This window comes from Hyperolius riggenbachi, chromosome 1 (genome assembly GCF_040937935.1).
Source record: "Hyperolius riggenbachi isolate aHypRig1 chromosome 1, aHypRig1.pri, whole genome shotgun sequence".
Taxonomy (NCBI): domain Eukaryota; kingdom Metazoa; phylum Chordata; class Amphibia; order Anura; family Hyperoliidae; genus Hyperolius; species Hyperolius riggenbachi.
Genome location: NC_090646.1, coordinates 195,588,012 through 195,604,331, shown reverse-complemented (window position 1 = coordinate 195,604,331; position 16,320 = coordinate 195,588,012). Strand labels below are relative to the sequence as shown.

The window sequence follows — 16,320 nt, the reverse complement described above, 5'->3', positions numbered from 1 at the left end:
AGAACGGGATTTCCTGGAGGGCCTGCCCCGTCGTGACGTCATTGGGAGTCCCGATCCACCCCTCGGCGCTGCCTGGCACTGATTGGCCAGGCAGCGCACGGGGTCTGGGGGGGGGGGGGCGGCGATCAGTGTGCTAGCTGCGTCCAGCAAAAAAAAAATTAAGAAAATCGGCCGAGCAGGGCCGGAGAAAACCTCCTGCGCGGCTTACCCCAAACTACGTTCGGGGTTACCGCCAGGAAGGTTAAGTGATAAGATTATATATTCTGTAAAGCGATTTGGAAGATTCTTTTTTGTGGCCGCACTCCTGCCATGAACCATCGGAGTAATGCTGGGAATACAGGGTTAGTTTCTGCCATGCGTTTCTCCTCTCAATCGTTTTTGCCGCTCTATTCTGCAGTCGAGTCTCTTATTTTCCGCTCCTTTTTCCATTCACTTCTATCAAAAATCATGCGGCGAAAGAATCGAAAGGGAGATCGAACATGTCGGAAATTATCTATGGAACCATCTAATCACCTAAAAAACGAACCGTGTATTCCCAGCGTAAGTTCCATACATTCAGACTGACCATGCCCTGGAAAGGTGAGCTCGGCGAAGATGCAGGAAGTATATGGACTATCCAAAAGGTTTACTTAAAAAGCAAGCCCATCACAAGCCCAGTGAATAATCTCTTTAGCACACGAGTACCTAACAAGTAAAATGCACAGTCTACTGTCTAGCAAGCTGCATACAAGGTTCCATGCAATCTTCTAACTCAAAATGTGTTTTACTGCCTACAAATAAAGCTATGTACAAAGAATGTTGTCCCTCAAAATGTTAATTTGTGATCCTTTGAGATAACAGAAACAAAACATAATATAATATTGTGATGCCCAATCCCTCATGTTACCTAAGATTCAATAAACAGTAGAAGAGCAATCAGATTGGCAACCCACCGCTCCCACTTCACCCCACTGACTGCAAGATTGAGTAGGAATTATTGCCAAAGCTGGAACTTTTAACTTGTGTTATACAGCCAGTTTTAAGCTGTGATTTTAAGCAAGGAGTTGCAAGTGCCAATCTGATTGCTCTTCTACTGTTTAATATACATGTTTATTCTGTGGATTTGAGCACGCTATTCCTGCACTGAATCACCCGATTACTGCTACAGCTACCAGCAACCAATCGGTTAACTAAACACTAGCGACTGCAGTGCCTGCTGTATTTCTTGTTTTCCCTTATCTAAGATTCATTCCTTACCCCATCCAGGTGAGGTTTAGGGTGGGGTATAGCACAGAAGTCAGGGTTAGACAAATATTTACACTATCCAGACAAAGCTGCGTGAATCTGGCATTACCACACAACACCAGGAACTGAATGATCAGCACAGATCTCAGTATGTTTATACTAAACTCACTGACTGTCACCTGATAACACCCCTGAACCGAGCGGTATCTGTCGACAAAAACACATGACAACATCACTTACCACCTGCTGATTCCCTTCGCCTTCTGTTCTCTTTCGTCAGAGGTCCCGTTCCGCCGCTGCAACCGTTCGAAAACCGGCATGTCACCTCCAAAATGGCGCTGACCCTGGAAGCACTTCCGGGTCAGCGCTTACTCTGTAGTGTTGTCCGGATCATGAACGATTCGGATCTTTGATCCGAATCTATTTTATGAGTCGATCATCCGAATCATCAAAATGAACGATTCGGATCGCAAAAGGGGCGGGGTCAGGAGCGACACGCCCCCTCTCAGCGGGCAGCGGGGTCCTGGAAGCAGGGATCGCTCTGTTGGAAGGGAGGCAGCCTTGCAGGGAGACAGGTAGATGAGAGAGAGGGGACATGGGTGCCACTGCCAGATATGTGTAGAGCACACATACTGGCTATAACGTGCTGCCCATTACAGGCTGGCTGTTCCGCAGTGCTGCACAGTGATCACATGGGAAGCTTTTGGCTCAGCACAGCTCAGTAACTTTGCAGACAGTGTGATTGAAAGGCAATATAATCCTCCTGCACTCGGCACTAAACAGCTGCACTTATCTTCTGGGAATGCTTTCTTTCACTGTGCGACCTTTTCTTTCAAAGTGTACAGATGAACATATAGGTGAAATATATGTAAAGCATATGACTTCAACATGTGGGTATTACGTGCAAACATTTCTGCTCTCTGCTCGTCCCTCCTCCCTCCTCTGTCCACTCCCTGCCCTCTGTCCATCTTCTCCACTTCTCTGTGTGTCCACCCCCCTCTCCTTCTCCTGTCCACAGACCTGTCCTGCTGTTCATTTCACCCCCGAATGCTTCCGGTAGTAAAATGATCCGAGATTCGGATCAAAGATCCGGATCTCTTCAATGATCCGATTCGAATCATCCGGATCATTGAAAAGATCCGAACTTCCCATCTCTATTACTCTGGCTGGGACACATTGCGCGCCCCCGTAGAATCTGTTCACAAGCGCGAAGGGCAGTAATTAGGCAGCAAGGGGCGTGAACTTGCTGGGAAAGGGGCGTTCTTCAGGACTATTGGGCACTTACGTCCCAGGCAAATCTTTCTGACATCAAGTAGAGATGGGAAGTTCGGATCTTTTCAATGATCCGGATGATTCGAATCGGATCATTGAAAAGATCCGGATCTTTGATCCGAATCTCGGATCATTTACTACCGAAGCATTCGGGGGTGAAATGAATAGCAAGACAGGTCTTTCCCTGCTGTGGACAGGAGAAGGGGAGGGGGGTGGACACACAGAGAAGGGGAGAAGATGGACAGAGGGCAGGGAGTGGACAGAGAAGGGAGGAGGGACGAGCAGAGAGCAGAAATGTTTGCTTGCACACAATACCCACATGCTGCAACCATAAGCTTTACATATATTTCACCTATATGCTCATCTGTGTACTTTGAATGCAAACGTCGCACAGTGAAAGAAAGCATTCCCAGAAGTAAAGTGCAGCTGTTTAGAGCAGTGCGGGAGGATCATATTGCCCTGCAATCACAGTGGGCTCTATTCATAAAAAATTTGTGGCGAAAAAACTCCTGTAGGGAAAATACCGCAGAGGTATTTTAGTCTTCTGGGTGGTAATTCTTAAAAATATTGCAAGCTGCGATGCAAGTGCGGAGATCTCCCGCTGAAAGCTGGCGGTAAGCTGTCGGAAGGCATGCGGAAACACTTCAGCCGGCAGAGTCCCTCCGTGCATTGCTCTCTCTGGGAGGTCTGCCCCATTCACTTGTATGTAATCCGCAAAATCAGAGGAAGCGGTATTTCCCGTCCACATACCGCTTCCTCTAATCTTTATGAATGGCCATTTTGTTCCTTTTTTCTAGATAAATCTAGAAAAACACAGCAGAAGGCCGAAATTTCTCGCTCTGCTGGGGGATTGTAGATTTTCATGCGGGAACAGCTTTTATGAATGCCTACTTTGCTAAATGGACGGGAAAATCCGCTGTTTTGAGCGGAAAACTTGCGGTAACCTTTTATGAATAGAGCCCAGTGCCTGCAAAGTTACTGAGCTGTGCTGAGCTGATCCAAAAGCTTCCAATGTGTTCACTGTGCACAACTATGGAACAGACAGCCTATATTCAGCAGCACGTTATAGCCAGTATGTGTGCTCTACACATATCTGGCAGTGGCACCGATGTCCCCTCTCTCTCATCTACCTGTCTCCCTGCAAGGCTGACTCCCATCCAACAGAGCGATCCATCTCTGCTCTGCTTCCAGGACCTCGCTGCCCGCTGAGAGGGGGCATGTCGCTCATGGCCCGCCCCTTTTGCTATCCGAATCACTCATTTTGATGATTCGGATGATTCGACTCACAAAATAGATTCGGATCAAAGATCCGAATCGTTCATGATCCGGACAACACTAATCACTTGCGGGGGTCCGCGGGCCTGTTCAGACTGCAAAACGCGGACGGCCACGCATGCGGAACGCAACGCGTATGAACGCACGCCATCCGCGTTTGTGTGCGTTGCGCGGCTGATCCCATCACTGAAAAGTGAATGGGACAGCCGCGCGTTTTTGTAAAATCTGCGTGCAGCATGCGTTCCCAGACCGCACAGGTCCGGAACGCATGCAGTGTGAACATCAGACAGTGCAGTCTATGCACTGTCTGATGTCGTGCGTGTCTGCCTCCTGCACGCGTTTCCAAAACGCGGCTGGAAACGCGTGCAGTCTGAACAGGCCTAAGGCGCTATTACACGCACACAATTAATAGGAAAAACCCTCTTGGTTCAGGGTACTACTTCCAATAAATATACAGTATAAGGCAACAGAAATCTGTAGTCATGACAGAACCCGAGGCAAGATGGGAGAAAGTGGAGTTTTACATACCTGGAGCTTTTTTAATGCTTCTTCCAATCTCTGCAATCTAACAACGTCCTCAAAGTCCTTCTGGTCCTATCTGATGTGTGACTTTCCCCCTAAAAATCATGCACCATGCTCCTGTCCTCTTCAAGCATGAGCGCAGCCATACTGCGCCTGAGCGAGAATGGCTGCACCTGTGCAGTAGGCCAGAGTCGCTTGGAGATCTGGAAAAGGTGTGGGAAATCTCTGGAGGATCTTATCAATTTTACCTCTGGAGGTGAAATTAGCCAATCAAAATTGGATTTGTGTATGCACATGCTAGACTTTTCTTGGCTGAGGTGACCAGTTGGGTCTTTCTGTGCAAAGAATCTAGTGCAGTGGTCATCAAACTCAAGGTGGCCACACACCATACAATTTTTTAAATATCTGTTCAGTTTAAGAATTGCAATAACATTTTCTGACTGATTGTAACATTTCAAAAATATGACCAATGTACCACACACCTATGGTCAATTTTCCCCCAGTTATGATAAAAATGATTGGAAACTGACAAAATTGCTAGGGTGTGTATATTAATAAATTGACAATCTAACACACACCATACAATCTTTAGATAGATTGAAGAAAAATATCTGGCATTCCGGATTGATTAAAATCGAAGAAAACGGGAAATCTGATCGGATTTTTCAGTTGAATTAAAAAAAAGCTTTCAATTTTTTTGGGGAGATCCGATCGTTTTTTTATCGAATTGCCATACAATCAGATCATTTTATTGTATTGTGTGTGGCCACCTTGAGACTCGCACCGAATGCGGCCCCCTGAGGCTTTTTTACACATACAATGTATTACTTATAGATGCGGTCTGCTGCATCTTTAAATATTGGTGGCCCGCATATAAAATAGCAGTTCTGGCACCACTCTTCCACACTGAATCCAGAAATCAGTCATTTGCTGGCTTCTGAGTTAATGGGTGCCCATGTTAATAGGTGCTGTCTACAATACCTAGGCTCAATGTTATGTTTTTCTAAATCATTTTATGTATACTCCTGACCCCCAGCAGTCTGAAGTATGTTGACCCCGGCGCTTGACCAAAAAAGTTTTAGGACCCCCAATCTAGTGTGTGTACAGCATCCTCGTGTTGGTGAGACATGGGTGCCAGATAGATCATCACATCTAAACTGTTGCTACTGCTCTTCCTCTTACTTCTGTTCCTGCCTATACAAAACGCACACCCCCAACTGTCGCCCAAGGGATCAAGTCCCAAACCCCATGGATGACAGTCCTTGTACGTGTGTATGAGACTAATGTTACACTAAAAGACACAATTTCAAGCACATTGCATGGCATTGCAGCTTTTACGGACATGTTTGATTCCCATCGAGAGTAGAGAAGGCCCAAACCTCCGATTTTCGGTTCGCGAACCGGGTTTGCGAAGTTCCGCAAAAGTTCAGTTCAGTTCAACTTCCGCGAACCACAATAGACTTCAATGGGGAGGCAAACTTTGAAAACTAGAAACACTTATGCTGGCCACAAAAGTGATGGAAAAGATGTTTAAGGCAGGGGTCATACTTGTCTTTCAGTTTCTACACTTTTCAGAAAACTGAAAGACAAGTGTGACCCCTACCTTACAACAGCTAATGTAATTTATAGAGAAAACTGACAGATTGCGCAAGATGTCAGGTTTTTTTTCTGCGCGCGAAAGCTACATTCAAGTGTGACCTAGCTCACTGATTAACATAAGTTCTCAGTTGAAAACAGTTTTTCTGTGCAGAAAACGCGCAGAAAAAGTGTGACCCCTGCCTCAAGGGGTCTAACATCTGAGTTTTTGCATGGATGAGTGGGATAGACGCCAAAAGTCCCGGGGAAAAATCTGTATTTGACGCAAAGCAGCGTTTTAAGGGCAGAAATCACATTGAATGCTAAAGTGCTTTAAAGAGAACCCGAGGCGGGGTCTTACATCGCAATCCCCATACAGAGGCTGGGTCTGCCTATAGAGCCCAGCCTCTGTTGCTATTTAGCTTCCCCCAAAGCCCCCCCCCCCACCGCGCGCTGTGAGACCCCATAAAACACAGCGGCGCTATGCAGCTGTGTTTACCTCACTAATGTCAGTCTTGGCTGCTCCCCCGCCTCTTGAATCGCTCCAGTCCCCGCCCGCGTTCCTTCCCTCCAATCAGCGTCGAGGGAAGGGACGTGGGCGGGGACCAGAGCGATTCAGGAGGCGGGGGCGCGGCGAGACTGGCATTAGTGAGGTAAACACAGCGTGCTGCAACACACTGCGTGTTGACAGCGCGGCTGTGATTAATGGGGTCTCACAGCGCGCGGGGGGGGGGGCTTTGGAGGAAGCTACATAGCAACAGAGGCTGGGCTCTATAGACAGGCCCAGCCTCTGTATGGGGATTGCGATGTAAAAGCCCCGCCTCGGGTTCTCTTTAAAACATCTTGCATGTGTATACATCAATCAGGGAGTGTAATTAGAGTACTGCTTCACACTGATAGACCAAACTCACTGTGTAATGCACCGCAAACAGCTGTTTGTGTAGTGACGGCTGTGCTGGACTCGTGCGCACCATGGCGAGAGTGCAGGCCATGGCGGTTTTCAAGCCCATATGGTCGCCGGGCTGTGGTAGCTCAATGATAGAACAACAGTGACTGTCCAGCTGATCAAATTTGGTCTGTCCACAATGAAGCAACGACCTTATTATCTTGGGTGTGCTCCCCCCCTCCCCGAGACACTTATATAGCCAGCGGTCATTGCTTCATTGTGATACGCAAGCCCCTTCACCGAGGCAAGGTAACGATCATGAACTTTGCCTGACCGTCCCCCGCATCACCCAGTCCCATGCACGCCTCCAAGACTTCTCAAGAGCCGCTCCGACACTATGGAACTCCCTACCTCCATTAGGGCAGCCCCCTCCTTCAACACCTTCAAGAAGGCCCTCAAAACTCACCTTTTCACTCTTGCCTACCACCCCTCACAATTGCTCTAAACCCACAGCCGAACTCTGGTCCCCTACCTCTCGTGTCCCTACCTCTCCCTCTAGATTGTAAGCCTTTGGGCAGGGTCCTCACTCCTTTTGTGTCCTACCTGATCATGCACCTCTATTACTGTGCACCCATGCTATGCATTTGAGTGAACCTAACTTGCCTAACTCCATGCTCCCATCCAGTGACTGACTAAGCATTACCTTGTACTCATACTGTGCTGTGTGATCTGGTTTTCTTGTATTCCTGTATTGTCATATTGCTGTTTGTCACCCCTAAATATTGTCTGTAACCTAAATTAATGTCCAGCGCTGCGTAATATGTTGGCGCTTTATAAATACAACAAATAAAAATAAAAATAAATAAAATAAAATGAAGGTGAAGTGGCACATGTACATGCCTTTTGTTTTGTTGTTGCAGCTGCAGTGCAGCCAGAAAAATTAGGCAGGCATGTACACGCACCAGAAAAATTAGTACAACAGCCGCTGCTAGCAGCGGCCTTAAAAATCCAGGAATCCGCCTGGAGTCCTGGACCCTGTTGGTGGTGGTGGAGAAGGCAGTCAAGCGGCCTGCAGGCAGAGATGCTGTGTGGGGACTGACTTAGTCTTGGGGCAGGCAGTCACACGGCGTGCAGGCAGAGATGCTGTGTGTGAGGACTGACTTAGTCTTCGGGGCGGGCAGGAGTAGTCCTCCGGGATCCATGCCTCATTCATTTTGATAAAGGTGAGGTTCTGAACACTTTTGTGACTTAGGCGACTTCTCTTCTCAGTGACAATGCCTCCAGCTGCGCTGAAATTACTTTCTGACAGGACGCTTGAGGCAGGGCAAGACAGAAGTTGGATGGCAAATTGTGACAGCTCTGGCCACAAGTCAAGCCTGCGCACCCAGTAGTCCATCGCTGCTCATACTGTCGATGGTTCTTTCTCTACCATTGTTAAAGAAAGCGTACGGCTGGGGAGTGAGGGTTCGATTCCGGTCCGGAGTTGGAGCCTGAGAAACGGCTACCACCACACATCCAAGGAAGGCAGCAGGCATGCAAGTCCCGAGGTAGTGACAAAAAATATCAATACAAGAGGACTTTTGAGGCCCTGCTGTATATGACACTAATCGACTTTACTACCTTTAATGATAATCTGTTATGGAGGGCAAGTCTGCCATCCATTCAAGTGAAAGGTATGCACTGACTGCCAGGTATAATACAATGTGCAGTCACAGATGCAGTGAAAGGTATGCAGTGACTGGTAGTACAATACAATGTGCAACTATCACACAGCTGCAGTTAACAGGTATGCTCGGAGTGGTATATTACACAGCGTGCGGTCACACAGGTACTGTGAACAATTACGCAATGACTGGTATTACAAATGTGCACCTGTCACACACAGACAGGTACCGGACAGGCACAGTGACACTGCGTGCGCTCACGTAGGTAGGTGGGTGGGTGCACTGAAGCGAACAACAGTGATGTGTATTACAATGTGCACCTGTCACACACACAGGTAGTCACTGAATGTGCTGGGCCTGGAAGTGGCGCACACACAGTAGGAATTACCAAGGCTGTCTATGCAACACAACGTCTGGGACACACACACACACACAAAAAAAAAAATAGATCACAAGAACAAGATTAGCTCTCAAAAGAGCTGTTGAGGGGTGCTTTTTTAGCAATAAGAATCAGCAAGGAGCAAGCTAACAAGCCTACAAGAGCCTAACTAAGCTTTCCCTATAGGTCTCTGCACAGCAGCTCTCCCTTCTCTAATTACTGCAGGCACATGAGTGAGTCAAATGCCTGACGCTGCCTGCATTTTATAAGGGGGGGAGGGCCTCCAGGAGGGAGTGTAGCCTGATTGGCTACAATGTGCCTGCTGTCTGTGATGTAGAGGGTCAAAGTTGACCCTCATGATGCACTATGGGGGCGAATCGAACTTCCGGAAAAGTTTGCAGCTCTCTGCGAACGTGAACCACGGAAGTTCGCCTGGAACTGTTCTCCAGCGAACTGTTCGGGCCATCTCTAATCAAGAGAACCATATGCATGGAGATTGTATGGGTTCCTTTGGAGCTCTCCAATATTGGATACTTTTGTCGGCTTAAGTGGTTGATATCAGCCAAGAGCCAACCATCTTTCTTAGACACACAGTCACACACACTCACTCTCTCTCTCTCTCACACACTGTGTGTGACCATCTTGGCTGAGAAGCTACAATTTACAGTTGTGTCACCCGCCTCCCCCAACATTAGTGATTTACCGCACCAGGGGCTTGATTCACAAAGCGGTGCTAACTGTTAGCACGCCTGTGAAAACCCCCTTAGCACGTCTAAACGAGCTTTTCGCGCGCAAAACTTTACGTGCACAAAACTTTATGCGCGCACCGCACAGAGCGCAAGGCGATCCACGCGAAGTGCCCATTAAAGCCTACGGGACTTAGCGCGCGCATAGGACTTTGCACGCGCAAAACATTGCGTGTGGTACTTAGCGCGCGACCTGATTGAGAAAACCGGTGCTAACCTACTTAGCACCCTGGTTAGCGCGCCTAAAGACTTTAGACGTGCTAAGTAGGTTAGCACCACATAGTGAATCAAGCCCCAGATCTGCAACATTACTGCAATGGATGAGTGCATTGTTACCACTAGGGCTCTTTTCCACTATGAAACACAATTGTGCTATAATGCGATCGTGTTTCCTATTTCCACAATTACAGATGAGCCACTATACTCAGTTTAGAAGCTCAATCTTGTTCAAAATGCGTCAGGATGACGATTGCATTTGGGACAAAATCACAATGCAATCTGATCCCAGTAATGGCAATGGCTGATAATTTATCTTTTCCTTGATCTCTTTTGTTGTGATTGGGTCACAATCTAATGTGTGTGGTACATTGGTTACAACTTATGCCGGGAATACACGGGTCGATCCGGCGGCCAATTAGCCGCCGGATCAACCTCAGCCGCGTCCCCGCTCATCCGCGCGGATCGATTGCCGCTCAACCCCGCCGGCGCTTCCTCATCAGCGCTCGATTCCCTGCCATTGTCCGCCGGCGGGGATCGAGCGGGCGCGGGTCGAACGGCTTGATCGGGCCAGCTGAATATTATCAGCTGGCCGGATCAGCTGGTTGATAGAAAGTACAGAAACGTACCGTGTATCCCCAGCATAAGAGTCTAATTTTTAATTTGAACAAAGAAACGATCTAAACTGTCGAATTGAAAAAGAAATGAAAACAATTATGATGTGTGTTGCCACCATTTCCCTGCATGCCCGAAAGCTGCCCCACAGTATGCCACTTCATTGTCCCTCCTTCACCCTGCATTGCAGGGCCATTTCTGGTCATTTTGGTGCACCATTCAAGGCACCTTATGTTTTCACCTATTTTCCCTTTCTTGATAATAGGAAAATCGTAGTCTACATTAATTCGTTTTGCAGGCACCATTAACATTAATAGGTTATGATTTTGTTTCTCAGAACAACAACTTCGATTTATCACCATGCCAGAGAAATATCACGCTCCCAAACTCACCATACCTACAAACAAACATTTTCTGGTGTTATTAGGTGTGTGTAAACATACCATTTATAGGTCTTTAAAGGTTGGATTATTGCCTTGGAAATCCTGGAGAGTTACTAGATGGTGTGGCAGATAGCTCCTGCAATCTTTCTCTTTTAGTTACTGTAGGTTTTATTTATTTATTTATTTTTTTACTTGCCAGTCTTGTTTAGGTAGAATTCATCTGCCCTCTGCATTTCACTCTACTACCACCCAATTCAACCTGCAAATCAGGCACAGGAGTGCCATGTCCTAACAAGCTACATGAACACCCACATGGAGGACCTGAAGTGCACTTGTGGCCTGCCTCCCGGCTGCTTCCCTCCAGCTCCAGCACTGATGTCCTGCTCTCCTAGCTGCAATGTCACCAACATCACCCTTTGGACTTGAAGCAGAGCCTTGGATGTATACTGCCCAGGTGCTGCTCTGGTGTCCTTCATCCACATGCTGCTCTGCACCAGAGTCTCCATCTGCAGATGCCTCAGGGAGCTAAGACTGAGCAGCATGTGGATGAAGGACACCAGAACAGCACCCGGGCAGTATACATGCAAGGCTCTGCTGCAAGTCCAAAGGGTGATGGTGGTGACATTGCAGCCAGAAGAGTGGGACAACAGTGCTGGTGCTGGAGGGAAGCAGCCAGCACTGTTGTTCAACTCTCCTGACCCAGCTTTGGTTGTATCCGCCCGCACAACCAAAGCTGGTTCACCGCTGAACCAGCTTTGGTTGTGTCCGCCCGCACAACCGCCCTGAGACTTTAGCTGTTCCACTGTTACTGGGGATACTGCTGCCACCATTGCTGTGCTCAATTCGCCGTCACTACTGTGCTTGACTGTATATGGACCTCACTGGCTGCTGCTGCTTTAGTGACTGAGCACACACAGTTCCAGTGATTGCAGTTGCCCGCAGCTGCCCATCTCCTCTCCTATCTCCTATGGACCATTCAACCTGCCCTCCAGTGCTCTGCTGCCATTGGCAGTCGGGGATCAGCTGGTAAGAAAGTGGCTTCTGCGCCAGAGAACACTTTATCCTTCCAAACTGACTGTTTGTCTCCCTCTGAGGCCATTATCTGAACTGTAAATTGCTGGGATGTAAACTTGATTTTGCTGCTGTGCATTGCTAGGCTGTACTACCTGCTGGGCTGTATTACCTGCTTGCTACTGTGGACTTTATGCCATCCCCACTTCGTTATGTCTGTCTGTCGAGCTGCCTGGGCTCTTTACTGCCATGCTACCTAGAGACTGTATGTGTTTATGAGATGGTGGGATTTAGCCGGCACTGCCCCCTTTCCCCCATGCTAGCCATATGGAACTGCTCTTCCCATGGCATACCATGCATCGGCTACACCAGATCACAGGGCATTCCATGGGAAACATGCAGAGCTCCTTCCCAAGGGCAGGCTCCTGTTCAGCTGGAGCTTGTGTGAGGGGCAGTCGAGCAGGTGCCCATGTAAAACTAAAAAGAAACCAAAAGAAACCCACCCTCTCGGTCCTCCTAGTGAATGTTTGCTCCTTCCCTAACAAGTTGGACATAGTTTGTCTACTCAGTGGCAAGATGGAGTTCGGCAGCAACACCAGAACCCTCTGTTTCATTGAAACTTGGCTGCACAATGACATCTCAGACAACACCCTTCATCGTCCAGGCTTTAGTCTTATCCAGGCAGACCACGACACTGCCCTCTCTTAGAAAAAGAGAGGAGGTGGTATTTGTTTTTACATCATCTCTTCAAGGTGCCCTACCACATCAATACTAGCCAGGAAGTGCTCCCCTGAACTCGAACTACTACTTGTCAACTGCAGGTCTGAAATAATCACCCAAGGAGTTGTCCCCCTATGTCCTCGTAGGGGTTTAAATCCCACCTGATGCTGATGTCAAACATGCCCTGCACAACCTCAGTGATACCATCATGCAGTGGGAGCCATCCCTTCAAGACTTGCTGTTCATTGTTATGGGAGATTTCAACAGTGCAAACATCCTCCAGAAGCTGCCACGCTTCCACCAGTGTGTTTAAGCTGTAACTCATGTGCACCTGTGATCATAAGGTAAGTTCCATGTTTGATAAACAAAAAAAGGGGAGCAAGCAGATCCAGATAAGGACAAGATGATGTGCTGACTTGATATACACTATTGAATCATATATCACTATCAGAAGCCCAAATGATAGGTGGCAATTAATAGACATCCATGTATATCGATAAATACTCAATATACCGTATTTTTCGGACTATAAGACGCACTTTTTCTCCCCAAAAAATGGGGGGGGGGGGGTCAGTGCGTCTTATAGTCCGAATACACGGTATCTCCCCACACACAAGCTTACATGTTCAAGGTCCGCCAAATGCATTGTCATGAAGAAAGTAAGCGCCAGCTGCTCATAGTCTCCCCGCTTACCTCTTTCCCAGCAGCGGACATCTGCGCTCTCCCCCTTCTGCACAACTGACATCTGCCAGTCCTTCCAGCTCCTGACCTCCTCCTGCTTGTCAACTAAGCTGCAGAGACCAGGCTGTCATTCAGCTGCCAGAGCTCCTCTTTCGTCTACAGACTGATCGGGACAGGAAACTGATGTGGCAGGAGATCGGGGCTGGAGATGGATGCTGTGGGTGTCCTGCCAGGGGGCTGTAGAGGTCAAGGTTGCCATTGGTAACAGCTCCTGACCGCATTACATATCCCGCTGGAAGATCGGACAGCGCACACCACGTTATGTGTCCACCCGGGTAACGGCTCCTGCCTGCATTGCGCGATATGGGGCCATGTGACCACCCGGGTAACGGCTCCTGCCTGCATCGCGCGATCTGGGGATATGTGACCACACGGGTAACGGCTTCTCCACATCGCGTGTCCGGCTTGAAGATCACCCAGTGAAGGATCTGGGGACAGCATGTGCCACGTGACCACCCGGGTAATGGCCCCTCCACATCGCGTGTCCGGCTGGAAGATCACCCGGTGGAAGACCTGGGGACTGCATGCACTACGTGACCACCCCGGCAACGGCTCCTGCCCGCATCGCACGATCTGCCCGATGAGCTGGGGACACGCAAGTGACCACTCAATAAAGCATGCCACTGGATAGGTGAGAGGGGCCTCTCAAGCTGTGATTGTAGCAACTGTAGTGTAGTGCAGTGTAGTGTAGGTGTCAGTATAGCTGGCAGTGTAGCTGTGAGTGTAGTGTAGTTGGCTGGATAGTGTAATGGTTAAGGGCTCTGCCTCTGACACGGGAGACCAGGGTTCGAATTTCAGCTCTGCCTGTTCAGTAAGCCAGCACCTATTCAGCAGAAGACCTTAGGCAAGTCTCCCTAACACTGCTACTGCCTATAGAGTGCCTCCTAGTGGCTGCAGCTCTGGCGCTTTGAGTCCGCCAGAAGAAAAGCGCTGTATAAGTGTTTGTCTTTGTCTTTTTTTTTTCTTTTAGTTAGAATAGCTGGGTGTGAAGTGAGCGAGTGTAGTTAGTATAGCTGAATGTGCAGTGAGTGTAGTTAGAATAGCTAGGTGTGCAGTGAGTGAGTGTAGCTGTGAGTGTAGTTAGTATAGCAGAATGTGCAGTGAGTGAGTGTAGCTGTGAGTGTAGTTAGAATAGCTGGATGTGCAGTGAGTGAGTGTAGCTGGGAGGGCAGCAGGGGTTAGTGTAGCTGGGCAGTGTAGCTTAGATAGGGACAGTTTGGGGGGGTAAAGGTCCATAAGGCGCCCCTGCACTATAGACGCACCAGGTGTAGTATTTCCTCTCCCCCCCCCCCCCCCCAATTTTTGCCCTCTAAACCTAGGTGCGTCTTATAGTACGAAGCATCTTATAGTACGAAAAATACGGTAGATGGGTGTCTATTAATTGCCACCTATAATTTGGGCTTGAATTCTGAGGACATGTTAGGCGTGATGACGGCCCATTGCCTAAACCCGGTTGGGAAAGAGAGACGGGCTACTTATATCTCCTGGAAATACCTACAAGGTTGTTGAATAAGGTGCACTGAAGTTAACACCCGTGCAGATACCTTATAAGCGATTGAATGCAAGGAGGGTCGAGTGTGCATGGACCCTCAAATGTAAGTTGTTGTTTTTATATTTTTGTGCAATGTTTTAAATAAATTGGTGTAACCCCCTCTTGCAAAGGAATCTAAGCCTGTGTTGTGGTTTTTACCCTGGGTGGTGGCCACACTGTTGTTGTGCACTGGGTGACTGCAGGCTGCAACTGGAGGGGTGTTCCAAATATACAGCGCTGAGGATTACAAAAGTTATATGTCTATCTCCATGTGGATGGGATTACCCTCTGGCTGCGGAACTATTATTGCTGTCTAGCGCTCAAGTTTTACATTCTTCTGTTAGGAGCGATCTAGTTACCTCTGCAGCGGGAAGCGGTGCGGCCACTGCTCCCGCGTCTGACGTCATCGTAGATCTCGCCGCGTCCTCACAGACATCTCCTTCCGGCAGAACAGGTCTCTCCAGGTTGCATCAGAGCAGAGTAGCGCTCGCGTGCACCAGGAGACAGGATCTTTATACGTTGAGGAGGCGGGTCAGCTGACCTGCCGGTCAGCTGACAGCAGTGTTCTGACTCTCGCTGCTGATTGGCCGGGTTTCGCTGGGCGGGTAGTTTGGAATTGCCTGTCTGTATTTAAACCCTGTATTGTCAGTGGCTCGTTGTCTGCTGTTGCTGAAACTTCGCAGTGAAAGCTCTCAGACCTTAGTCAGATCCGTGTGTGTTTGATCCGGCAGGACCCCGGGGATTCACACTTAGCTTAGGAGAATATTATTATTATTGTGTATTGATTTATTGTGTATGACCTCTTGCCTGAACCTCTGATTACTCTCTGCCTCTCGATTCTGTACCTTTGCCAATCTGATCTGTTGCCAACCTCTGCCTGATCTCTTACTCTGATTAAGCCTTCTGATTCTGCACCTTTGCCATTCTGATCTGCTGCCGACCTTGGCCTGAATACTGACTACGATTTTGCCTGATGTTTCTGTACCGCTGCCTGACCGACCTGTTACCGACTCTGCCTGTACGACCACTCTTTATTTAGTGATAGTCCCTGCCACCAAGAGCTATCACTTAGGAGTACTCCTGTGTAATACTGTGCACCCAAAACACGTGTGATCACACATTAAATAAAATACTGACTTTTGTTCTGATAGAGCTGGTTCTGATTATCAGATATCTCACTGATCATTACAGGACAATAGTGTATATCAAGTCAGCACATCTGCTTGCTCCCTTTTTTTTTATTTATCAAACATGGAATTTACCTTATGATCACTTCAGGTGCACATGAGTTACCAAAATCAGAGAGCAAAGACTGGCACTAGAGGCTTGGCCCGCTGAGATCTAAATAGGCTATCCTGGGATCTCATACCCTCAGTAACGTGCACTCCTGAAAAAACAGCGTCACTTTTAGCATAGCAAGAGAAGTTGAGGCACAGTTGCTGTTAAGTTATACGCTTCCTCAGAGGCTATAAAGATTAACCGTTAATCTTTATAGCCTCTGAAAAAGCATATTTCATGCGAAACAGCTGTCAGGCTTGCTAACCCTCACTGCTACCACGC

General features: G+C 48.2%; 1 protein-coding gene across 1 annotated transcript in view; it reads right to left on the bottom strand.

Annotated features, from left to right (window-relative positions):
- The window catches only part of USP38 (ubiquitin specific peptidase 38), a 40,162-nt gene extending 38,559 nt beyond the window's left edge, over positions 1-1,603 (bottom strand). Inside the window, exon 1 of the mRNA XM_068279526.1 lies at positions 1,465-1,603. The gene's annotated coding sequence lies outside the window, so the exon portion shown is untranslated. The remainder of the gene's footprint in view (positions 1-1,464) is intronic.
- Positions 1,604-16,320: the final 14,717 nt, after the last annotated feature.